Raw genomic sequence first — 24,868 nt, forward strand, 5'->3', positions numbered from 1 at the left:
AGCCTTTGATAGCTAAGAGTACAATATGTGTGTGTGTGTGTGTGTGTGTGTGTGTGTGTGTGTGTGTGAATGGAATTTTATTTTCCGAAGAAAATGTTCGCATAGGTTGAACGCTAATACGTAATAGACGTACGATGTATCATGAATAAATAGCAATAGCGGCGAGGGAGAAAGCGAAACTCGCATACACTTTCGCAGGATGAATTCGATATATTTGCGGAAAAGATTTAATATTCAGTTGACTGACCTCAAGGCAACGTTTATGTTTCCATTTATTATGTTTCCGTGAATTCTCTCCATGTTGCATTAACTGTATTATACTCTTCGCCCCTCCCTCCTCTCTCTCTCTCTCTCTCTCTCTCTCTCGTATTCCTCTGATAAATATTATCTTCCATTTTTATCTGCGGTGTTCGCATTAGTATAATCTTTCGTTACTTTTTTAACCATGAGGCAATTTATATTTTTTTGGGAGCACCGCGGACTGCTATTTTTTCTTGCCCCTTTAGATCTGTGTTATGCTTCGCCAGACAAATTGCTGGGAAAAATTGTGGCCGGGCACATCGCAACCGCGACTACTGCGCAGACAGAGAAGAGAGAGTATTCACGCAAAATGATAAATTCTGCAGAACGATGATTTTTCTCGGTGATATTTGCGCTTTTTAACGCGAATGTTTGTTAAGAAGTGCGCAAGATCTACGTGAAGGTAACATTGATCTTTATTTAAAATTTAACGCTTTGTATATAGAATATGCAAACGCAAACGACTCGTACAGGATCTGTCATGAGTTAAAATTTATCTCAAAAATATCGGAAAATAGTAACAATACCTCGAGTTTATAAATTTTGTTTAAACAACCTGAAAATGGAAGGTAAATTAATTTTTTTAAACTTGGTGTCATATTTATCGAGTTTAAAAAGTCGATCGATTTGCGAGACGTCTCGGACACTTCAAATACAATTTTGAAACGAATAGAAAAAAGATGTGTCGAAAAGAAAAGAAGTGCGCAAATTCTTCATAAAAATGTATGAAAGAAGAATGTAAAAGAATTGTATTGTTATATATATTCAATTTAGAAGCTGCCTGTAGGTACATATAACGCGAATGTCAATTATGCGTGTTATAACGGGTAGCATTGTCTGATGCTTTTGGGAATTTTGTATTCATGAGGATCAAGGCGGATTATGTGTCGTGTGGACATCAACTTTGGCCTAATATACCTGTCTTGCGAAAGACATTAACGAAACTGTTTGGAAGCTTATCCAGTTACTATTTCCAGTGACGGAAATTATGCATAGAAATCAAAATCGTAATCGGCTGGCTCGAATATAGCGCTCTTAATAATCTTGTGAAATATTAAAATATGCATTTCAATATTCATTCGAATGTAGAAACGTATGGAAAGAGAGGCATGAATATAAATCGGAAAAATGCGCGAGTTACGCATCGCAGAGAATGTATTTTCATCGGGAGCGAGCATTTCGAATAATATACATTCTTTTTTTCTTTTTTTTATCTCGTATTCCATGCTTTTAAGTCGATTCTCACGAATCGACACCCCGGGCTTTCTCATTGAACTAAGTTTCATTGTTGGTGACGTATGCTTCCCCGTTTAGGGGACAAGTTTCGGAGATGGCTTCCTCGAGAGCCAACGGCACGAAACTCCCGCGGCGCAAAGTCTGGCTCCGAGTTAGATTAAGCCGTGGCCAGTAAGCCACCTTCAGAAATTGCTCGTTGCCCTTCGGATTTCATTAGCGTTTCGAGCGAATCTCATATTCCGCAAAGTGCTTTTCGGGAAATTTGCGGTTCCAGTTCTACGTCGCGGAAGAGAATAACTTTTAAAAATGCCAGATTTATTTTCGAAAGCAATGTCGAGCACGGCAGCACACAGAGACGCGCACAGCCTGGGAAATACGACTTTCTTCAAGATCTAGATAAAGTCGTTGGCCAGACAATCTGATGAATGTATGTAGATGTTTTCAAAATTGCTCGCAGTAGTGGTGAGTTTATCGCTGCCGATTTATTTGGAACAAAACAAAAGTATCTCTTCCGGGGAAGTTTCGACAACACGTTAAAGGAGTTGGATTAAACTGGGATACGACGGCGAATTGTAACATCTTCGTTTACGGGAATGACTAATTTTTCACTGCAGACTCCAATGAAAAAAACCTTTGTGACGCCAATATTCGGCGAAATATCCTTTTTATCGTGCACTCTAGAAACTGTTTGTTAAACACGAATCAGTCCGTCGTAGATTTACCAAACGCCCGGTTGCTAATAGTACCTAAAACATTTGCGCTGCCTATTGAATGTAAACATGTGAAGCGTCAAACGACTAAAGACCTTTGATGTTCAATCGCTCGCGGAGCATGAACGCCCTTGAACTATCCCCTTGAATCTCATGTGAATTTCGCCCTTTAGGATTCGTTCACCGGCAGAATGCGTTGCTGGTAATCAAATCTCAACTTGTTCGGACTTTGTGTGATGCCGCAAAGCAATCGAGTAATTTCGTGAAAAAAAAAAAAAAACAACAAAATATATTAAACGTCCGTAACGGCAAATATTTGAATGCAGGATGGAAAACAATTTTAGCCAAAGGCATCGTGAGCTATGCGTTTGTGCAAGGTAAATTACCAGTCAAGGAGGATAACAAACGATAAATCTATTTACGAAATATAAATTTCTTTCCGGGATCGTTAATTCCGCCAGAATTTTCACCTCCTAATTCTAGAATGGATTTTATCAGGAGATCCGATTATCGAGAATTCGTAGGTACCTCTGTGTGTGTGTGTCTGTGTGTGTGTGTGCACATGTATACGTATGCGGAAGAGGAAATTATATCCTATATATATATATATATATATATATGTATATATATATATAGGAGCGAATAATAAAATTAGCTGCTTACCGGTGCCTCTGCTCTCGCACCGTCTCGACGGCTAAATCCAATCCGTAAAATATTTATATACCCGATTATATACAACCGCCGGCGCCGGTGAGAAAATGTCCTCTCAAGATTAACACGAGGCATTAATATCTCAGTCGTGTCGCATTAATATAAAAGCAGCAGTTTCGCGATTCGCTCGGCGTTCTTTCACAAGATTTCCCGTTCCCTTTCCCGAATGAGAATGCCGTCCGGCGCTCGTTACAATAATCGATAATGAAAACATATACCGGATCGTACGGAAGCGACGTCGCGTCGCGTCGTTCATTGTGACGCGAAATCTAGCAATTTCATTCATACGTATTTGCATATATCGACACCGTCGGGATTCCGCGGCTTATATCAAGTTGGTAATACCGTTTGCACCCCGGTCTTGTCTTTTCGGCTCGCGCAAGGATCACGGAAACGATACCGGGATTAACGTTGCGAATTGCATCGAAACTCGTTTACGATCACGTGACCCTGCCTCTTCCATTTTGCGGGGATGAACATCCTGTTTCGTGGAAGACTGGATGGCTGGAGGGTTGCAGCGGCGGCGACAGCAGAGAATTACCGTTGTCGGTAAATGGATTAGCCGGACAGATATTACGAGCGCAGGGGCTCTTTGATGAGCGCCAGTTCGTTTATCGTTAATTTACAATGGTACCTACTCTCCCTCCCGCCCGCCCACCTTCACTCACCCTCCTCTCGCTCTACACCGCCTCTCCCTCCCTCCCTCCCCGACCCACCCACTTCCCATATCACCCCGCGATACTATCCCGACATACGAATATCCACCCACTCCACTTAACCCCCCCCCCCCGCGGGCTCCCGCCGCCGCACCCACCCTTTCCTGCCGAATCCCAGCACGACCGAAAATCCCACCCCCTTCCGTCGGCTCGGCCACCAATTATTGCATTGGTAATCGATTGGATTATCAAAGTTTTGATAACGCATCGAGCTCTGCCGCCTCCGCACCCCCGGCTGTGCGCGAGCGCGCCGCTCGCTCGCTCACGCGCGCGCGCTCTCAACACACCCTCCGTCCTATCCCCTCGTTACCATTCCACTGTGTTCCGTGCCATGGCAAATTATTTGCTCCGACGAAGCATGAATTCCAACCGTAATTACATTTCGCCTGATATTCAATTAGAACTACCGGTTCGTTCGGCGTGCCTATGAAGGACGAAAAAAGGGGGAGAGAGAAAAGTGCGATTGAAAGCCGACGAAGAAGCCTCATACATCGTAATGCGTCGGCATGCCGGGGACGATGGGACTAATACACACCGAGTCGCCTGTGTCCCCCCACCGCCCCCCGCGTTCACCGGCATTCCCGCCGAACGAGCGCGTCGCGCGCGAAACGCGATAATCGCGGCCTGCGAGAACAATCTGCGACGCGAGCGACTCGGCAACGTCGTCCTCCTCGGCACTCGCACATCTCGTATCTCTACTCCCCCCCCTCCCGTTTCTCTGCTCGCGTAATATCCGCTTCTTTGTTCGCCGTTTGATCACCGCCGCGACCGCCCCCGCGTGCCCGTCCGGCCTGCGCGCTGCCTCCCGCGCGCGAATTTGTTGGTCATCGCGGAATAAAGCAGCGAGCGCGTTCGCCGCGCGAGCGCCACTCGCCGCCGCGCGAGAAGTTAATCTCTTTCATTCACGATCGCAGTGTGTCGTACGGGCAACGGCTATAAATCGTATATCCAGGACGACGGGCATCTGGTTCTCCGACCGTTTTTCACCAGACGCAGTGCCGTACGTATATATATACACGTTCCTCGTGGACAGATTACTCTGCTCCGTGCGGTAGTCACACGCCGGGGGCTCCCGAGGGAGTTTAATTTGCAGTAATGGGCGCATCCTCGCACGAGCGAAAGATTAAAAGCACCCACCGCTTGCAGCACCGCCACCGCCGCCGCCGCCGCCGCCGCCGCCGCCGCCGCCGCCGCCGCCGCCACCCCGATTCCCGCGCGCCCGATCTCACCATCTTCTCGACTCGCCGACCAAATGGCTGTTCGCTCCGTGCTCGTCAGAAAGGAACCAGTTCAGATACCATTTAGCGCTTTCTACGCTTTATCCTCCGCGCTTTTCCTCGCGCTGGCTCGCGCGAGCCAACGGCAGCCAGGCAGCCTCGCAGTCTCATTGCTCGGCTGATTAAATGCGAAATTCCGCTCAGTTCTTTCGCATTCGTCAATTCGAACTCTAACCTCCTCCTCCTCCTCTCCTTCACCCCCTCCCCATCTCCGGTGCCCCCGGCACCCTCGCGCGTTCCTCATCCTCGACGCCCTCTCTTCTTCCGCTCTTCTTATTCCGCCGACGAACGAGTTGTTTCCACCTTCGTCCCGTTGCACTCTCTCTCTCTCTCTCTCTCTCTCTCTCTCTCTCTCTCTCTCTGTCCCCCCATCTCGCGCACATCTCCGCGTGGAGCTACCCCTTTTCTTGGTCGTGTGCGGCGTGAGCGCGAGAGAGTACACAGCTGCAGCAACCGTGGATATTGCTCGGCGCTACCGGGAGGTAACCGAGGGGTAAAAGGCGTGTGGATATTTGTTTAACGCTAATTGGAAAATGCTTCGACCTCCTTCCAGCCTTTTCCGCTCCTTCTCTCTCACTCACTCACTCACTCTCTCTCTCTCTCTCTCTCTCTCACTCTCTCTCTCTCTCTCTCTCCCCCTCCCTCCCTCCCTCCCTCCCTCTCTCGCTCAGTCTCTCCCTCTATCTGTCTTTCTCTCCTTCTCGCGCGAGTCTGGCTGTCGGAGCGCGTTAACGAGCCGGCTGAAAGTAGTCCACCGGTATACGAGTAGCGTGTACACGAATCGCCTTCCGAGGCTTTTCCTTTAGTGTCGCCTTGTCCGCGTTGCGCTCGCCTTTTTTCGTTGAGCTTTCCTGGTCGTTGAGTCTGCCAGGACCCGTTGTTCTTCTTTCTCGCCGAGATGCGTAAGAACATTCGCGCGAAGCACGGTACGTCTTTGCGCGATTCTTGTTTTTCCAAAGCGATCCTTCGGCAGCGCTGTTATACGGCTGCTTCTTTTAGCGCGAGGCTTCGAGGCAGATTTTCATCGAGCGCTCTGTTTGCATCCTTCACTTCTGTTTTGTATCGTTAACGAAGCTTGAGATGCCGTAAAGTGCGTATCAAATGTGTGTATCACTGGTGGTTTGATGAATGAAAAGTTGAGTAAAATTTTTAATTTAAATTTCGAAATGCGCTCGTCGAAGCTTGAGCTGAACACAGGTAAAACAAATATATATATGTGTGTGTGTGTGTGTGTGTGTGTGTGTGTGTGTGTGTGTGTGTACATTAGAGATGCGCGAACTATTCGAATTCGAATCCGAATAATTCGAAAATCTCGAATCGCGAAGATTCGAATATGAATCAAATGCATTAGCGTTTGTGTGCATCAGCTACAAAACGGGTCTGTATATTTGAGCTCTTAACTTGTAATTAACTTAACTTATAATTAATAACTTAATTATAAATTACTTTAAATATTTAAATATTTATTTTACTTTAAGATAATATTACGATATCAATATTCCCTTTCATATTAAAATCTTCCATCATTATTTGCATGTTTAATAGTCATGTTAAATTTTTTAATGATTCGATTCGATTCGAATTCGAATTTAAAAACTGAGATTTGATTCGATTCGATTCGACATAAAAATTCTTGATTCGCACATCTCTAGTGCATATATATATATATATATATTTTTTTTTTCTTTTTCAAGCAGACCTTGTCGAAACCTTGTTATAAAAGTGAACGAAATTATTTCTTATACTCGCGGAAATTACAGGCATATTAAAGCAACCGCTTTTCGCTCTTCGCTTTTCAACGAGTTTGTTGGCTGCGCCGGTTTGTAATCTACCTCTTCCAATCATCGGGCCCGGTATTCCCTCTGTAAAGATACCGTATCGCGGGCTTGGCTCGTCAATGAAAAGATAGGGAAAGAGAGGAGAAAACGGTTCTTTATATACCACCCGGCTATGTTTCACAGAGTTCCGTCATGCCGCTGCAAAATGGTGCCCTCACTTCCTGCTTTTGACGTACGATGATTCATCGTTCCCATGCCATTTGTCTCAATGCAGGCTCATTTCCCGACGTCTCGAGAGACGCCAATTCCAATTGGCGAGATGCATCGAGAGCTCCTGAGGTTTACTTGCAGCAGTTAAGTACGCGTGCGTCCTCTTCCATCGTGCCTCTCTCCTCTTTCACTACCGTATATTGTCTCCTTGCCTCTCCTCTCTCTCTTTTTTTTTTTCTCTCAATAGCTGCGCACAATCTTCTCCTCTCTTTCTGCACGTCAACCGAGAAATACGAAAATTTTCTTTCTTATTATCATCGATATCGGTCACTTCTACGCCGCAAGCGATACGTATGAATTGTTTTTGCGCCAGAGAATGGAGTAACGATCAATTTACGACCGAAGTCAATCCGTATCCCGCTCTGCTCATTCCATTCGCGCACTTTGACTCGCCACAACTCATTCAAGACACGTATCGACACGTTAGGCGTGAAAGACGAGAAGCCCTAATTATCACTTAATGGTTTGCGGAGATTCCGAAATCGCGGGGGCCGGGTCTCGCGAGAACATTACCGCGCGGAAGAGGAAATCTGAGGGAAGCTATTAAGCACGGCTCTCCCTTTCGCGCTCGTACGAGAGAGGTACAACATGCACGCCGTACGAGAGAGGCGATGCCAATTTGTTGGCGCTTGTCCTCGGGCTGGCTTGACGTAGGCCCGGCCATGGGTGCGCACGAACAACGGGTCCATTTTATCGAATGATTTATTCAGGACATGATCATTAATGGAGGAACATTACTCTCTCGTCAGGAATCAATAGACGCTCGGTCGCGGCACAGCAGGTTGCCGGGTCGGCGGATCGAGAGAGAAGCGGATCGAAAACTAACGAGGAAGAGAGCCGATGCGACTGTGCTGTATGCGCCCGCGCCTCTCTCTCTCTCTCTCTCTCTCTCTCTCTCTCTGTGTGTGTGTGTGTGTGTGCGCGCGCGCGCACGCGTGTGTACGCGCGTGCATCCCCGCACTAGAACGAGAGAAATAGGGAAAGTAAACGGTGAGTGATGAAGAGAGAGAGAGAGAGAGGGGGGGGGGAGGGAGGCAGAGAGCCCCGTGCATTTTCACGAATTCCTCCGCACACATATGCATCGCACTCTCCCTCTCCGTCGCATCGCCGAGCGCTCTCTTTCTGTCGACGGGGCGCTGCGACCCGCGCCACGCTCCCAACTCCACTAAATCATGGAAACAAAACCGAAACAAACCAAAATAAATTGCACGGGTAATGTATTCAGGCTGCAAATGATTATTCCAGATCCGTCGGGTTCAGCCTGCCTGCGGCTTTCCGCAAACCGCCGCGCTTGCCATGCCCGGTTGCAGGGCACCCCAACCACCTCGGCGTATCCTGCGCCGCTACGCACTCTCTCTCTCACGTGTCCATTCCTGCGTTCAGAACTGTCCCTCCGACCTCCTATTTGATCTCGTCACCCGAAACATAATTAGCCCCACGTCAACCCGTTTGGGAATTCGTTATCGCGAAAATACTTTTGCACCTGAAATTGACGTGCGTTTCTCCCTTTCATAGGTTCCGGGATAAATCTGTTGCTTTGCAGAAATCCAACTAGCTGCACCGCGCGCGTTTTTACAGTCGTGCGCTGACAGCGGACGAAAATTTCACCTTGTCGTTATAGACGCGGGAGCGAAGATCGACTCTGAGTCATTAAAAGCGAGGGGATTGAGTGGATCCAGACTTTACATCGAGCGCACGTCTCGCAACGATAGTTTTCGAGTCGATCCGTTTATTTGCCCGCTGGAGAAATACACGTCACACGTCGCGCATCGCCTTGAAAAGTCGCGTCTTTGCGAAGTAGCGCGACAAGCGCCGCCGCGCTGCGTCAAGTAGATACGGACGCGCTGCGTCGGCCACGCGTACAGCCGACACGCAGTGTGTCCGCAGCGCGGCATTCGTGACTCGTCGAAACATCTGTGAGGAGCGAGCGTACGTTGGAAAACGATGCTCTCGCAAAATTCAAACGCAATTCAATTATCAGATATCAAGTGCAAATGTTGCTCTTTCTGAAAGAAAAGGAAAAAGGAAGAAAGAAAACATACATCAGCTCGGCTATCTCTGAAAGACTCGCTCGCTCGTCCCAACGAAACACGCTGCGGAATTAACTTCGAGCGGCCGCTCGAAGACTGCAAACGCGCGAGAAAGCACTTGTAAGAAGACGCGTGTCTCTGATGTAACATTGGCATCTCCACGAGATACTCGAGGCTCGTCGAGGATCGGCGAGCGACACTCGCAGCAGCGACGCCCTCCCGTCAGCGTCGTCGGATAGCGCGCGTAAGACGTACTTCGCTTTATCGAGCCTGCATCTTGCAAATCACGCGCGCCTATGCCTCATTCTCTCGAGTAGTGAGTCGCAACCGAATTCTGACACGCGTCACACGGGATACGACGACTCGCGTTCCCGTTTCACATCCTCGTATGCTCGACTCACTCGAGGCGGCGTCGTACATTCAGACGGCGCGTACAGTCTGGCAAAAGCAAGTGACAGTCAGTTCGCCGCAGCGACAAGATTAAGGAGTAGGGTATTTACCCCGACAAGGTGACAGCTTTGGGTACGGAGTCGAAGCAGGGGTTGGGCGTTGCGTGAAGATTTATGATTGTTACGCTGCAGGCAGTGGGATGGGTGGTGGAATGTAATAGGCAGACCGTTGCTTCCCAAGGGGCCCAGAGGCGACACAGAGTCCGGCGGACAGGGGTTGGTTGGTCGGTGCTGCGAAGGTTGCCGTAACACGGGTCTAATAGCTCGTTTGATCGGGACACCCGCTTCATGGTGCGGGTCTTGGCTTGCTTTACCGCGTCTCATCTCTCCTTTCGTTCCGCCCTTAGTCGTCGCGCTCGTTCGAAGCGAGAAGCATCATCCAACGGTGCACTGATGAGACGGGCTTTACGGCTTCGGGGAGGGTATTGTACTTGAATTCAGCCGGCTCCCTGAGCCTTTTCCGCTCAAGGGTGCGCGGCACGTTGACGCAAATTAGACGTTTGAAAGAGAAAATTCTAAAAGTGAGATCAGTGAAGGATTACGCTACTGCGCGATACAGTGTATTAATCAAACGTTACCGTGAAACACGTCTCGAGAGACTGTTTCCTCGAGTCGTTTTCTCGCGTAATTGTAGTAGGCGCTGGAGTAGGCTCGCTATAATCGACGTTGAAAAGACGCGCACACACGTCGCCGTCACGCGCACTTTCGTACGGAAATTCGTACAAGTGTATCGGTCATTTTCAAACCTATAAGAGTCTGCGGAACTTTGGGTCTTGTTGATGCCTGTGCCCTATCGCGCGATCATGCGGCCAATAACAGCCACAATCAATTCGCGTGCAATCTAGCAGCGCGCAACGCTCACATTACCATGACAAAGACTCAGACTCGGCCTACCTTCATCAGAAAGGGACAAATCGTGAAGTATTTATTTCTTTCCCCGAGGCAATTTGTTATTTTGAAACGGACAAATGTTGAAATGGAGTAACGCCTAATAATGTAAGCTTCAAATAAATGAGTGGCTGGAGGCAAGACCCTCATCGCGCCGACGAATGAGAGAGGGAGGGAGAGAGAGAGAGAGAGAGAGAGAGAGAGATCGGGTGTCGGGGACCGCCGCGCCGGGAAGAAGTACGACCGGGAATCAAGACAGGAAGAGCAAGCCGGAGGAAAGGGGAGAAAGTAAAAGAGCGAGAGAGAGAGAGAGAGAGAGGGAAAAAGGGAGGGATGGAGAGAGGGAAAGAGATGAGCCGCGATGGTTGAGGCATGGGGTATAAGAGGATGGTCCTTAAAAGTTCGGCAAGAGCCGCTCTCTGCCGGCAGCAGTCAGAACGAGAGTTGTTATCTAATTTTACTCTCAACGCTTCTTCGATTTATTCGCCAACTTCTCGACGCATTACAATATGCTGCTAACAGAGCCCGGATCGTCTGCCGCCGCTGCTCTCCCTCTCTGTCTGTTCTCTCCCCTTCCGCCCGGTTTCTCTCCTTCGGACGGCTCCGTACCCTCCGTAGCGCGATACACGCGCAGATCTGCACACCCTTTCCGCCAACCTCGTTCGCCACCCTGCCAAGCATCGCTTGTCCGCTGTCAGTTGCCAAGCTCTTTATACGTTTCGTGTGTTTTTTTTTTTTTTTTCTTTTTTGTTCAACATTTTCTATTCCATAGATTTCATATTAGCACGCTCTTGCGTCGTGTAGCTGGCTTCGTAAATAAAATTCCGACGATGCGTCGATGTTAAATTAATCGCTCGTAAACCGATTTCCATCGTTTGAAATGCCCGGCAACGTTGCGGGAAATTTATATTCGCGTATTTATATCCGCCGTGTTTAACAGCGAATGACAATTCACCTGCGCGGTGACATTTGTCTTTATTTTAGCTCGTGCACGCAGTTTAATCTAAAAATATCCTTTTTCCAGATCGTACGTATATATATATATATATATATATATTTTTTTTTTTCTTAATCGGCTGTCATTTAGATACTAAAAATGCGACTGCGTCGTTCGCATGCGCCATTAAACGATGCCTGTACTCACAGTTTAATATATCGATTCCCAATTATTCGAGACAAAGGGAGCACACGTGTGTATTTGTTAGCGGTAATCGGCGCGCACACACAGACAAACGCACGTACTACCTGAGTTCATTGATCAAAGGATCATTTGTGTGGATCTTTCGTGGTTACCTTTGGAGAGGACGCGTTCGTAAACTATTTTAATTACAGCTCTGTTGCTATTCTATTCTCTTGCAAGTTGATCCGCCAGCTGCTTCGCCGCTCTTGCTTTCTTCACTGAGCCGGTTAGATAATTTCGAACAAATCCTGCACGAGGCGGGACGTGCGTTATAAAATTGAACGGATTGCAAATAAGGCGCGCGACGATGCGTGCATCTGAAAAAAAAAAGAAAAAAAAAGAAAAACGTAGATGGAAAAAGAGAAGTTGAATATCACGAAAACTTCATTTTCGAAAATAGCTAATCGAAAATAAACACACTGATCGTATTTTCCGGCTTTCAATTCCGCACTTTTATACTTTTATACTTTTGCATTTCAGTTGAAGTACGGATCGTGTGGATTGGGCTATTGCTCGTTACGCGTTTTTTGTAATGCAACACCTCAAAGAGGACCGAAAAGTTTCATGCTTTTAAATACATTTTAAAATAATTTTTAAAATACTCTCGTTGGGGGCTGCCCGTTGAATAGTTCCGATCGAGACATAGACGGACATCGTACGGCTTCGAAATTATCCTGAAAAATTCGAGACGTGTGGTTATTACAACGTGTGCATATCTTTTTTTTCTTCTGTTAAACACGCATCGCAATTTTCCATTCCGCGATATAATAATTGTGCCATACGTATATATCGTTGAAACAATTAAACCGTCGCACCGCGGTGAACGTCCAACATAATCAAGTGGCTTTCTCGTGCCGGCGATAAAATTCAACATCGTGTTTAAAACATTTTGTATTACACGCGTGTTTACACGGACTATTATTTTCTCAACAACCGATACTTTGGTAATTTTTGGCGGCTATCGTTTTTAATAAACTCCAAGAGATTTCACTAACTTTTCGGGGAAGCCCAACTTTCTCTCTCCCTCCCTTCCTCCCTCTCTCTCTCTCCCTCTCTCTCTCTCTCTCTCTCTCTCTCTCTCTCTCTCTCTCTCTCTAACTTCACAGCTTCTCGACTTTCTAAAGACTTATTAAGAACTCTTTGATGGTGTATCGCAAAATTGCGTATTCATGAAATTGTGGTCTCGCTAATGGAATAAAAGCAATTTTCTCGTTTCTCTTTTTTTCTCTCTCTCTCTCTCTCTCTCTCTCTCTCTCTCTCTACTTTTTCTATTTCGCGCAGCGGCAGACATCGCGACGACTTGATCAGGCACAATTATACCCCCGCGATATTGCGCATTGATATTTCAATTACACAGTCGAGAGCCTTTGCCGCGTAAAAGTTCGAGTCGCTAGGCAGCTAGGAAATTGTTTTAAATTGGATCAGCCCGATCAGAGAATGCCCATTAATGTAGGTATATTGAACCGGCGCGGCCGCGAGCGAGAACGTTCGCGCAGCGCTCGAATACCTGAAGCGCGGCGGGCAAGGGAGCGCCGAAATTTTCGGGAAAATTACAACGCGAATTCTTCCACACTCCATGGTTACACGCGTAACGTTCATCGAGTTCACTCCAGCGCGGAGGGCTGTTACACTTGATCAAAGCCGACGTGTACAGTTACGTACATTCGATCCCCCTTTCCCCGCGCGCATCCCGGCCCAGTGTCTCTGTCATCGTATAGGTGAGCTTCAGTCGCGCTATTTGCATATTACTGGCGTGCGGCGTGCCGGCAACAGGCCATCGAAATACCGTCCCTCTCCATCGGGCCTCCCTCTTCTCTCTTTGTCTCTCTGCCGGTCTCGGCAAAGGGAGAAACGCGTTCCTGGTATTCCCTCTGACAAAAATTTCAATATGGCACGCCGCGAACCGTACCGCGCGCGCGCGCGGCTCCGACGTGCGTTATTTTCGAATTTTATCGAATAAAATCGCGGAATTGCGTGCTACAAAATACATTCGAGATATAACCGGGGGAAGTAATGCACCAGCCGGCAATTGCTCCGGGGGAGGAAAGCGCCGACGCTGTGATGTCGATGTGGAGGCAAGAATTGACAGGTTTACTTTGATTGGGACCGATATTTGCTCTCCCCCTTGTACATTATTCGTATATTTAGCCGCTACGTGTATGTGTGTGTGTGTGTGTGTGTGTGTGTGTGTGTGTGTTTCGTTCAGTACACCGCTTACGGACGGCCGTTGATTATGGCGATAGTTACAACTATACGCGGCCAGCTATCCGCGTTTCCCTTTCGGCGAATACGTCTACGACCCCGAAGCCGTAGACTTTTTCCACCTCCACCCCGCCGTCAGTGTGTCTAGGCGAAGCGCATCTTTCTCTCTCTCTCTCTCTCTCTCTCTCTCTCTCTCTCTCTCTCTCTCTCTCTCTCTCTCTCTCTCTCTCTTTCTCTCGATTGCCGGCGCGCTTTATCGCACTGTGCGTCGCAATTTGCGCGCGCAAAGACAAAAGTTGTAATCAATATCCCTCTCACGTTTCCCCATTACGGATGCATCAGTTGAGCGGTTAGTAGAGATCATCGCAGTACATTTCAATTTGTTTGAACGCTTTAGTGCTCGGCCGTATTATTAACCGGGCATTATTAACTAAAACAACAAAAGTGCATTACCGCTATGGATAAACATAATTTATGTTAATTAATACTCGTACACGGGTAGTCACGCGATATATTTTCAATCGCGCCGGCAAATATTTGCCTCCCCCCCCCACCCACCCACCCTCCCTCCGCCCCCCGATCTGCCCCCTCGTATTGCCCATTCCCATCCCCCTGTCGAAATTCGCGCGCATTCACGCCGGCTGTGTTATTAGATCGTATAGCGCCGCTAATTGAAACTCGATCGATGCGACGTTACACGACTTCGCCGGACAATTTTCCGACTTTTCACCGCGTTTCAGCAGCGAAATCTAGCGCGCCCGCTGATCGGCGACGGACCGATTGATGCCGGCCGACGGCCGACGGCCGACGTCTTCGAGTAGATTTTTCACGTCGTTCACGTCGTCGCGAGTGCGCGTGAAATCCGAGAAACGAGTGAGCAAGAGGGCGAAAGGGGCCTGCCGGGAAAGGGGAGAGTGAGAGCGAGCGCGTTGGTACAGCGCGCGTACGTTTTACGCGACCAATTGAATTTTCGCCGAGAGCCAGACACGGCTGCGCACACAGCGCGGGTAAACGAACGGCGAAGTTATATACGGTAAAATTAAAAAGCGCGCACGTGCGCGCGTGACTCAACGGTCGCACGTCGCGACCGTGTTGCGCGCGTGTGTGTAGGGGGTGAGAAGGGTGGGCTCTCTCTCTCTCTCTCTCTCTCTCTCTCTCTCTCTCTCTCACTCTCGGTCTCTCGCGGTGGTGCGAGAACATGTACACACATATACACGCGGCGAGTAAACTATCACCGACGACTTAGCTCGGTTGTTTCACGAGTTACCGTGCTCCGCACCGATTTAAAACTTTAACTATCCTTATAATCACATATTGCGAAGTTGATCCGTGTCCTTCCTCCTCCTCCCCCCTCGTGCCCTCGCCGTCGTTTCGTTCCGCCCACCTACGCTTCCGTCTCCGTCCGTCGCATACCTCTTCCTACTTATAGCGCGCGAGCCAAACTGTGCCCGGGGTCGCTGACGAGCCTTGTCCAACTCGCTGTCGTCCACGCCGCAGGCTGCCGCGGAGAAAGGAGACGAGGGTGAGCGCGGCAAAGTTCCGAAGTTAAAAATTGTTTAAATTGTCGGTTAACTGTTAGCCGCCGGGGCTAATGAAACGTGGAACCCCGGCTATCAACCCTCGCTGCAGCCAACCTGAACTACCCCGTCGCTCTCTGCCACCCCCTCTCTGTCCTTTCTCCCTTTCTCTCTCTCTCTCTCTCTGTCTCTCTGTCTCTCTCTCTCTCTCTTCCTTTTGCTTGCGACGTACCTTTGACCTCGTCAGACGATACGACCGCACGAACGCTACGAAGAACTTTGCAATCACCTTCCGTCCCTTGACGTTCCACGACTTTTATATATACCGTCGACTTTTTTGCTTACATCGTACATGACGCTACCAAATCTGCAAGCTAAACAAAACGTCGCCGGAATTACGAGTTCGCCTCGCGTTCGCGTAAATCGTTAAATCGTTAAACGCGCTTTACAGGGCGAGCTCGACGCGATTACAAGGCGCGTTGTTCGACGCGCGATGTCGGCTACTCGCGTGACAGATCACGCGCGCGGGATATTTAAAGGAGAATAAATATCAGCCGACAACGACAAATACCGTAAGCGAGGGTTACGCGCAAAGAAATTCTCCAGATGGCCCGGGACAAATGAACGAGCGGAATCATTCTGACAGCCGCCCGGAAAAGGTGTACGAAGATGAAAACCAGTAGGGCCACCACCGTACATATGCACGCCATCCCCGTGTTTCGTCGTCTCGCTCTCTCCCCGCGTCTTGCTTTTTCCGCGGCTTCTGTTACAAAGCGCGCGGAAAAAGCCCGGCCGATAGCGTTCTCCCGGATACTCCAAGGAACATTATGCAGTGCGCGTTGCGTAATTGCGTCTTGTAAGGCATGATTTATTACTCCGGCACTCCCGCAAAGCTCATCTTACGCGACGAGGCTGTTGACAAAGCTCCCGAGTTTGGAACTTATTAGAAAACTTATAATCAAAGAACTCGCGGAAAGTTTGAGATTTATCCTGTTTCGCGAGTTACAATGAGACGACGACTCGTCACTCGCGCGCTCGTTTGCATTCATATCGATTATACACACACACACACAGACACACACACACACACACACACACACACACATACACATATATATATATATATATACACATACAGGGTATCCAGGATCTTTTGGAAAGGAAAAATTGTGGAAATTAATCAGGTCAAACTGAGAAAAAAATCAAGTACCATTTTGCGAAAATCACAATAGTTGTCAAGTTGTTGAAGATAATCTAATTTGTTGAAAATAACCACATCTAGAAGCTCTTTCAATTGATAATTTGAAAATAATTTGAAAACTTATTTGCACAATGGTAAAGGACTTTTTTGTTCAGAATGACCTAATCTACAATTATTAGCTATTGTAACTAGCGACAGGTTTAAAATTCAGGGTTCAAAGTTTAATATACTCATATCTATCGCCAGATAGCCGTTATATAATTGCAAATTAGGTCATTTGCAACAATTGGAACATTTGCAACATTTGGAACGAAAAAAATTAGTATTTTGCAAATATTGTCACAATTAAAAAGTCCTCTAAATGGTCATTTTCAATCATTAATAACTTAACTTAATAACTATTGCGATTTTTGCAAAATGATACATGATTTTTCTTCTCAGTTTGATCTGATTAATCTTTACGATTTTTCGTTTCCAAAAGATCCCGGATACCACACACACATATACATATATAAATATATATATATATATATATATTACATTTTTGCGATATCTTGATTCTGCGGTCTCTGCGACGAATAGATTCACGTGGAGAGCGCAGAGGCCCAGCACCTTCGACGTGAAACATATCATACAGTACATGCATGATATTTGACGAGCGAGTGATACGCAACCACCAGATAAATCGAGTTTGCGATAAATCTGAAAGGACTATGGCAATTCAGTCCCGCTTGCAGGACGAAAGAAACAGAGAAATATGTAAGTACATATTATATACATATATATATATATGTGTATATATATATGTATGTACACACATGCACACACAGACGTTTCAACGAGGCGCTCTTGGAAATCGAGTCACGGATATCGCGTTGAAGCAACCGGATATTCGGAACCTCTTCGGATATCCTGAGCGATACGGTATCTGCGAATAATCCTACCGCGCTTCCGATCTTGGTGCAGTGTTAAACGACATTGTAGACAAAGAACGAATAAAGGACGACGAGGAGCGGAGGAAGGAAACACGAGCGACGACGAGGGGAAGAGAGACGGCTCGTGTTATCGAGTGTTATTAAAGGTATTCTGGCGATATCCACGTTGTTTCTCTTCCTTTTCTTCTTCTTGCATTTAAAACAGCCGATTATCGATTGTCATTAAGTCTCAGAGTCGAGAACCTTTAATACGCGGCACATGTTTCCGTTCCTTCCCCCGTTTATAAATCATTGGCGGACCCTACGGTTTTTAACCCTCTCTTTGCATTCTACGCTCAGCGGAGGGTAAGCAAGAAACGCGCGTACCATAAAACATGACCCTGAAATTAACCGATTCCTTAATTACTCGTTCCGTTTTTCGAGCACCTCAACACCTCTCTTTCGCCCTCGCGCACTCGCTCTCCAATCTGTTCCTCATTAACTATTTTGCGCTACTGTGTAATTATTTTCGATTGTGCGGAGTGATTGCGTTCTCCGAGGCGAAGCGACGGAAATTCGTCACAGAAGGCTCGCGAAAATCGCTGCACCGTAAAGCGTTCTCGCTCCCCGAGACGCCGCACGTCGCGTGTCGCGCAAATCGGAAAGCAAATGCAGACATCGCAGTCCGATCGCGTATCAAATGAAGTTTCTCGCGACGCGAGGGTATCAATCCCCTATTGCACGCTCCCCCGCGTGCCCTGCCGCCGCTCCAGCTCCTTCTTCTCCCCCTCCCCTGCGACTGTTGCGCTAGGAACAGGTCGGTGGGCAATTTTCACGAGTCTCCCCGCATTTCTCTCGCATGATCGCCGGGCCACCAAGCATCGATATACCGTTAGCGTCGTCGAATCGAGGCTCCCGGCGACGAGGGGTAATATTGTCACGGATATTACCGCGCGATGTGGAAACACGGCGTCTGTGTGTCGGTGGTCACGATCGTTGGAGTGTTTAGTCTACTGTCTCCGGCTGTTGTGACAATCCATCCGCGTGCAAGCACAAAGACAGGCGCGCGAGCGCAAGTTGACGCGCCGTACGGCAAACGTACGGGCGCACTTCTCTAACCGCGCGCAGATAGAACGCACACGTACCGCCGGGCTACGCGTACGACATAGACGAGGGTTTAGGGGGCTGGGACCGAGCTGGGACATCGGTGAGAGTTAGGAGAGAGGTATACAGGCGGGAGACTACGTACATGCTCGGGATTACGGCGATCAATGCGGTAAGCCTTGTTTGTTTTGCGCTGGACCTACCCACGCCCACACGCCTACTACACTTACACAGGCACGCACGCACGCACGCACGCACGCACGCACGTGCGCGCACGCAAGGGACGTCGCGCCGTTCTGAAATCAGTCCTCTCTGTAGATTTCATTCATCGCCCGTAGCCTCGAATTGCTTCGGCTCCGAGGTATCCGCAAATTGAAAGGTCCGCCGATGTTTTCTTTTTCCCGCGTGTAACCGCTGTCATCGGCTTTCCCCGAAGTATTTTCGCGGAGAACGTGTCGCTCGAAACTCCCGGCGAGCGCCGCCGCCGCCGCCGCCGCTGGTAATGCGTTTTAATCGCGTTTTTAGCCACGGACAGTGCTCCGCTGCCGCGATCGCAAATTGTAGCCCATCGGAAACTAGTTTCTCCGAGAGCGAGAGCGAGAGAGAGAGAGAGAGAGAGAGAGAGAAAAGAGGAGAAACGAGAACGAGAAAAAAGAAAAAGCGATTGAGACGCGCCGCGAGAGGCGACATACGTTTCGAGCTGCGCGTTGTTCGGCTCGTCGAGCGACTCGTGGGATTTTAACGATCGAGGCTCTAATTTTTCCACGCGGCCGTGATAATTAAATCTTCACGCGCGCCAGGCTTTACGCCAGACGCTCGACGTTTTACACGTGTACTTGACATTTTTTTAATTACACGCACGCACGTACACGTTACCTAAACTAGGCGCACTCGCGCGCGCGCGCGCACAAAAATATATCGCCGCGCCAGCCTCCCCCCGCCAGGCTGGCCGCCTCGGCCGGAGAAAATTCATGGACGGGCGGCGGAGTAAATGAGTCGTCGTGGCACTTTGCGCGACGAATTGTCTCCTCCTCGCGGTTATCGCGGATTCGACTATCACGGCTCAGATCCGACGGGAATTTGTCGGGCGCACGTCGCATCTGGTTATTATTAGCTGGCTGCGCGCCGCTATCATTAAAAATGCTCCACCTGCACAGGTGCCACTCCACCCTTACGAGTGCTGGCATGCTAGCGTGCATTACCGCGGCACTTTTTCACCGGCTTCGCTGCCATCCCCACCCACCCACTCGCCCACCTCCATCCACCCCCGTCGTTCGGTACAACCATCCGCTCCACCTTTGTACACCCACACACGTCCACGCACGGACACACATACACACACACACAGACACGCGTATACATTCGGAGCATCGCCGTTGCGCGTTTAAGCGACCAACAACCGCGGATCGAGATATCGGATAAAGATTAGGCGCAAGTGCCAACGCCGGTAACCTGAGCGCGGAAAGAGGGCGAAAAAGTGCACGAAAGGATGGCGGTGCCTCGGTGCCGTTTTTTACACCCTTCCCGCGCGTAGAGAAGACTTCGAATTAACTCCCGCGGCTTTTTCGCAAGAGTAATAGGGCCGGCTGCAGAGGCGGGATGAAAAACAGAGACAGAGTGGAAACGAGCGGTAAGAGAATACGCGGTACAACGGCCGGGCCGGGCCGTCGGCGGGAGGGTCGCGCGAGGCAAGGGCGGGGGAACGAGTGCGGACGAGTACACCTTCATAAATACTTCAGGAGCAGGCTTTGGAAATTTTGCAGTCCGATTACGGTCGGCCTCGAAGGCGGCGAGAGCTATTCGCGGCTCAAAAGCCCGGAGGAGGATCCGGCCTTTTACACGAATACCGCGGTGTATGCGCAACCCGCGAATTCTCAACATTTATATTTCGTCGCGCGTCTTAATCAGCGATGCATGCTTCGTATCAGCGTTCTCGCTGCCTGCCGCGATTAATGCGAGTATATCGTGCGTAAAAATTCCGCTTTTGCGGAAGCTTAGGCGGCAGCGCGAATTTTGCCAACACAACGCGCGTCTGATAGACATCCGAAGAGAAAGCGCGCGCGCGCGCGCGCGCGTGTGTGTGCACATACGAGCGTATGTACGTGCGCGTTCTGTACGTGAGTGGATGTGTGGGTGTGGGTGCGCACAGTAGACGTAGTTTATTCAAACGAAGCAGGGGAAGCTATTGAAATAAGTAGGGTCGAGTGGTTGTGACGGTGGAACGGGATGATGGCGCCTCTTTCTCACTCGCTCTCTCTCTCTCTCTCCCTTTCCTCCCTTCCAGCTCATTGGTCGCCCTCATGATTTAACCTCGCGTTCTGTTTTCCAAACGGCAAAGCGAAAGGTCTGGCGGGAAGAAGCGCTACTTCGTTTTTCCAGATACCTGCACCCGACTCATCTTTAAACGCGATTGGCACGAACGCAAACACACAGCTGCGCGCGCTACGGCGACGTTAACTCGCGCGCATGTGTCGCGTATACTCATACATACAATGCCAGCCAGAAATTCCGATCGCCGAATTCAAGCAACAAAATAGAACACACACCGGTGCTCTCTCTCTCTCTCTCTCTCTCTCTCTCTCTTCCCCCGCCTTTCTCTCTCTGCGGCGCTTTTTAGCGAATAATGATAAAATAAGGAAGGCCGCAGCGCGCTGCTCGTTGGAGCGTGGCAAGCGTAGATCGACCGTTTGGCAAGGCGAAACAAGAAACCGGACGGAAATCGTGACAATAACGGAATAGTAAATTTCACGATCGACCTGTTCCTCCCCCCACCCCTCCTCTCCCCCTCCCCCGGCGACCCCAGCACGGTCGCGGAATTAACATATCTAGCGCAACTTTTCTACGCTCCGCTTATCCGTCTAATTTCTGCCGTCGTCGTGCGCGGCCGGTTATCGCGCGGTGGGATCGAGCCTGTTTTACGGGACGCGGAGTGCTGAGACGAGTACCGTTCTGTTGACCACCATTGCACACATACCGTCCGCAGCTATGCGAGCAAACTGCGCTGCTCAGACCAGCAGACCAGCAGCTATCCTTATATCTGCGCGAACATTTCTGCATATCGTAAATTGAAGTACCTGTAGTGCCGTGGGGTCCGTCCTATCCTTGGTCGTTTCCAAGCTCTTATGGTTGTCGCGCTCTCTCCCGGGATACACGTAGCAGCGCGCGCACGGATAAAATGTACGGATACCTATGCAGGTGTTCCGCCAGTTACGGCGAAATGCACGGTTGCACGGGATTCGTTTACATTTGTGGTTGACACGGTTGGCAAATATCATGTACAAACTAATATTTATATAGCGGAATATTATGGAGCGGGCGCGCGCGCGCGCGGTATGTTTATATGCAAAGTACGAATTACTGGGTAATATTTATTTTTTATGAGAATATAAGCATACATATATGCGTGTGTGTGTGTGTGTGTGTGTAATTTTTTATAAAATAAAACGCGGGTGGCTCGTCCGTCTGTGCGGCGTATGGATAGACGGAGGTAAAACGGCGCTGCGATGTTACAAGTTGAAAGATTTGGAGGAGACACGAAGAGGCCTCTGTGAGTCGTCAATTTGTCAGTCAGTCAACAGATGCGTTTGTCTGCAGCCGTCTCTGTCAAGCGTACAAAATGCTCTCGGATTCCTTCGTCGGTATTGTTAATTGCTTGTTAAACGGACGTCGATATCCTGCGTGTGTCAAGCGCGAAAGAAGCTCGTATACGTATATACGTTAGCATCCGGTGCTTTCCGCAGGAAGCGAGGCAGACTCGCATAGGGAGGTCGTAGGATTTCTTTGGAAAGTGCAATTCCCGTAAACGTTACTATTGCTTCGCTGTCTCCTCCCCACGGCACCTTCTCTCCGTGCTATGTTCCGGCTGTATCTATCACCACCACTCGCCGCCTCGAATTCGGCTCGCTCTTGCCGCGGAACTTTCGCTATAAAAGTAAACGACAAAAATAAAAGCCGCATCGACGAAAACGTTACCGCGGCGACCACTCCATAAAGCTCGCTCGTTGATACGCGCGACTCCCGGCATGTTGATGCATCCTCATTAAACCAATGTGAGTATAAAAAATTGCTTCACAACTACACACATAACACGCACACAAAGAACGTTCTTTCGTCTATTTTGGTCAGTAATAAGTTACTTTCGAGTGTATACTTTATCTCCGATAATTAGAATTCTATCGACGTCAGCTACCCCTTAATGCACTTAATCAACGTGCACCCCTTTGAAACCCCGAAGGGAACAGCGATTAAAATTCCACGAATGATAATCCGGCTCGCGGCGGAAATGTCCGCGAGAGCGAGAAAGAATTAATGGTTACACGGCGAACTAAGAAAGACCGGGAGTCACACAGCCAGCGGCCAGCGGCGGGGCGGGGGAGCGCGGGAAAGGGAGAGTGATACGCCAGCGATCCCTCAAACTTACGGAGGCGGGTATCCGGTGGATATTTTGCTGGATGTTTTCATATACATCCAGCGGCGGCGAGGGAGAGAAGCCGAGGTAGCACTCGGCGCGCTCACGCGCGCTGCTGCTGTAAAACAGAGCATTATTATCCTTCTAGTCCATTACCCAGGACACTACGGAGGCCGGGAAGTCGGGTGGAAGAGGATGCTATGGCAAAAACCAAAAACCCGAGCAACTACGGGCAAGGGCCATTGACTCCAACACTACCGCCTTTCAACCCTCGGCGTGATTTATCCCCGGATTCTTGGTTTTCGACTTTCATCTCTCGTTCGAATACTGCGAGAGAGAGAGAGAGAGAGAGAGAGAGAGAGAGAGAGAGAGAGAGAAAGAGCCACGCGTCTCACCCTTTTTACCATATCCCGCCGGTGGCGTTTTGATTTTTCTCCAGATTTTAATATTCCATTCGGCGCACGAGTGCTCGCTGCGCGATTCTCTACGCGACGCTAAACACGATCTCATTTTGATATCCGCGCCCGTCGAAATAGAATATTCGGCGACAGGACGGTCGGAGGATATGAAACGTAAATGAAAGGTAAAGGAGCCGCGCGCACTCCGACAGAGAGAGAGAAAGAGAGAGAGAGAGAGAGAGAGAGAGAGAGAGAGAGAGAGAGAGAAAGAGAAAGAGAGAGTGAGCGGCCGTTCTTTTTCTTTCATTCTCATTTGTACGTACAAATTTTCATTTCATCACGATTAATACTCTATTTGAAGCTGTCCGCCGCGCGATTGCCTGGCGGCACACAAAGGACTGGATGAAACACGTTGATCGCGCCGCGTAATGGCATCTCGGGGAAATACAAGTCCAAACTCAGCGACGTGCGACGCATGTAGAATCAGGCGTCGCTCCTAAATACTTGACGATCTCGTAAACATTGCTCCGACGAGAGAGTGCAACAGGTAACGCGTCGAAAAATTTGCGGATCCGACGCGGAAGAAATTTGCGAAAAGTGGAATTAATGTCCCGCTTCCGCGACGCGGGCGACGCGTAATTAAATCCGAACCGGCGTGATCAAGAACCCCTTAATTACGGAGTTTAATAAGTTCCACGGAGCTCGACAGAATCGAGCGCCTTGAGCGTTTGCAAAACGCGACGAGTTCCATGCTCGGTAACCTCCTTTCTCGAGCCTCCCCCGTGCCGAGACGCCGCCCCCGCCGCCGCCGCCGCCGCCGCCGCCGCCGCGCCGTTTCAACACTTCGATTCCATCGACGTCGAATGCCGATGAAGTATGCGTTCACGGTCGCGGAAAGTTTCCGGGCTATGCGAAACGCAGCCGTTGTTGAAATACCTCGGCGGGTCCCGCTACCCCCCCTCCCCCCGGTCCTCCCGCTCTCCCCTGAGCCGAGCAACATAATATCAAGCTACCCCGAATCTAAGCATATTTAAGCCGTGGCGGGGGAAGAAATATAGGTGCGTTCGCCGGGCGAACTTGGGGGAAGACGGGGTGCGCGGCAGTGGCTGCATACCCGCTTTTTTATACACTCTCGCCGTGGAAGGTTATGAACACGGAGCTGGAGGCATATGAATAAAGTGGCCAAGTTTTTGCCACGTATATCACCGAGTAACGTTCGCGCCCGGTTTAAAGCGCAGTTGGGTGTGTGTATGTGTGTGTGTATATGTGTGTGTGTGTGTGTGTGTGTGTGTGTGTATGTGTGTGTAAATATATATATATATATATATGTATGTATGTATGTATGTATGTATGTTCACGGTCCGATGTAACAGTTAATGTTACTTCTTTCCGCGCGGCACAATAGGGACCGTTTAACCGCGCTTGAGTAATTACAGACTGGCAGGCGATGGATAGTTTCGTCCGCGAATGGCGAAAGCAATTTTCTGCCACTCGCGCGCGCGCGAGCGAGCGCGAGCCTCAATGTTCGCTTATTAAAATAGATGTTGCACCTATTGTACGCCTGTAATTACAAATTTCA

The 24,868-nt window shown here is 49.2% G+C and overlaps 1 protein-coding gene across 6 annotated transcripts in view; it reads left to right on the top strand.

Annotated features, from left to right (window-relative positions):
• The window catches only part of LOC105192538 (nucleolysin TIAR), a 472,885-nt gene that overhangs the window by 38,842 nt on the left and 409,175 nt on the right, over nucleotides 1–24,868 (top strand). The window lies entirely within an intron of this gene.

This window comes from Harpegnathos saltator, unplaced genomic scaffold (genome assembly GCF_003227715.2).
Source record: "Harpegnathos saltator strain DR-91 unplaced genomic scaffold, Hsal_v8.6 scaffold219, whole genome shotgun sequence".
NCBI classification, from domain to species: domain Eukaryota; kingdom Metazoa; phylum Arthropoda; class Insecta; order Hymenoptera; family Formicidae; genus Harpegnathos; species Harpegnathos saltator.